Genomic DNA, 2,500 nt, shown 5'->3' with positions numbered 1-2,500 from the left:
TCCCACGAAGTAAAAACATTTGATGCCATTGCTTAAGGGGGTCTTAGAATAATTGTCCGACAGGTAGTTTATGAAATGGCTTGTCAATTTGAACCTCCATCTGTAACGTGGACATCAATATGATTCTATTAATGCACTAATCTAAACCTTCATTTATAACGTGGACATCCAGATAATCCGATTAATGAACTAATCTAAACCTTCATAAATAATGTGGACATCCGATGTAATCCCATTGATGCACTTAATCTCATGGTTGTGGTGCATTAACATGAATATATCGGTGCTTACGAAAGAGAATAAGAAAATATTGGATAAATGAAATAGTTCAGTGACTCCCTGCACGCGCATCCCCTTTTTTGTTTTTCCGCATACCTTAGCCTTTGCCTCAGTGTCCCTTCACTAATCCGGCAAGATATTCTCGATCTTATCATCATATCCATGCATTAAGATATTCACAGCAAAGCCTTTTCATCTGCGCTTCACGTCTTTAACCTTCACTAATCCGGCAGTCTGGAAATTCGGAGATAGGGGAGAGTGTATCAATCCAGTCCCATCCAAACCCTTAAAGACTAAGTCAAAACAAAGTTCCCGCTTCTCTGCCTCACGTCTCAAATTGACTTCGCTAAACCGGGAATCTGGAGTGTTTATAACCAATCCCATCCACGCATTGGAAGAAAGCGGGGTTCGGACGGGTCCTGGAGAATCATAGAAATTGGAATTGAAATTTCCAGACCAGGAATATCGTGGAATTTTGTTTACGTCTGGAAAATCATGGAAATTTAGTGTCATTAAAGAAATTAATAGTCTATGATTTTTCTTTTCTATTTGTATCGTAAATATCCATCAAATGTTCAGGGAAAACTGTGAAATGAGTCATGGAAAAATGCCAAAACCTCCCTAGAAAGTCATGTGACCCAAGAAGTGTACGAACCCTGAAAAAGTCAAAACAATATCCCTCCACCCGAGGCTCACGTCCCAAATCACTTTCGATAATCCGGCAGTCTGGAAGCTCGGTGTTTGAGGCAAAGTGTATTAACCCAATTCCTTCCATACGTCAAAAAAGAAAGGTCAAGGCAAAGTCAAATAGCTCTTGGGGGATGGTATATATTCAGTCCAATCCTTACACAAAAATAAATAAAAAGAGCACCTAGTTTTTATCCTATACCTTTCATATCAAATAAATATAGAAGTCGCAGCAAAGTCAAATGGCGGTTGGAGGATAACGTAATAATAATTCAATCCCATCAGTGCCTTAAAAAAAAGAAAAAAAAAGTCAAAAGCTAATGTTCTCTCACCTACTTGGACTCACGTATCAATCGCCTCCACTAAAGTATTAATCTGAAGACTTGGTGGTCAAGGAGTGTGTGTATGTGTGTGTGTGATTTATTAAAAAAGGTCAGAGCAAGGTCAAGCCAGTGTCCAAGAGGAGTGCATTTCCCATACCGCTGTCATACCCAGACACACACACACACACACAAAAAAAAAACTAGTCAAAACAAAATTCGCTCACCTGCGGCTCACGTCTCAAATCGACTTCGCTAATCCGGCAGTCTGGAAACTTGGTGTTCGAGGAGAGTGTATATATGAGCGGGACTTGCTATTCCAGCCAACGCAGGCACGTGTAGCGGTCTCTTGGTTCCGAAATTGTGTCGTAAACTTTCTTTCTCTTCCGGAGGAGGGAGTCAGTAGGAAGGGTAAAAAGGAGGAAAGGAGAGAAGGTGGAAGAGGAAAAGAGGAGGAGAAGGAGGAAGGGGAATAAAAGAGAAGAGAAGGAAGAAGAGGAGAGTGCAGATAAGATTGGAAAAGAAGACAGAGGGAGGGGGAAGGAGAAAAGGAGGGAAGGAGTGGAGGAGGAAGGAAAAAAAAAAAGAAGAGAAAGAGGAGAGTGCAGATGAGATTGGAAAAGAAGACAGGGGGAGGGGGAAGGAGAAAAGGAGTAGTGGAGGAGGAAGAGGGAAAAAAGAAGAAGGAAGAGGAGAGTGCGGATGAGATGGGAGAAGACAGGAGCAGAGGGAGGAGTGGAGGAAAAGAGGAGGAGGAGGAGAGAAGAAAGGAGGAGGAGGAAGAGGAAAGTGCGAATGAGATGGGGAAAACGAAAATTATGAGAAAAAAAGAGGAGGAGAGGTGAGGTGGGGGTAGAAGGACAATGAGACGGAGAGACGGGGAGGGAGGGGGATGAAAAGGAGAATACAAATAATGAATGGGGGGAAAGAGAAGGGAAATGAGAAGAGAGGGGGAAAAAGGGTATGTGGAGAAGGGAGGGAGGGAGGCCGAGAAAGAGTGGAAGAATTAGAAGGGAGAAACGGAGGAAGAATCCGAAGAAAGGGAGAAGGGAGGGAAGGAGGAAGAGGAAATGAGAATGAAAATGAGAAAGGAGTGAGATCAGGAGGACAGAAGAAAAAATATAGGATGGGAGGGAAAGGAGAATTAAAAGATAGGGTGGAGGAGATTAAGAATGGAAAAGAAGGGGAAGGGAGAGAAGAAATGAAATGAAAAT

This window comes from Penaeus vannamei, chromosome 39, assembly GCF_042767895.1.
Source record: "Penaeus vannamei isolate JL-2024 chromosome 39, ASM4276789v1, whole genome shotgun sequence".
Classification (NCBI taxonomy): Eukaryota; Metazoa; Arthropoda; class Malacostraca; order Decapoda; family Penaeidae; genus Penaeus; species Penaeus vannamei.
Note: the sequence above shows the minus strand (reverse complement) of the source record.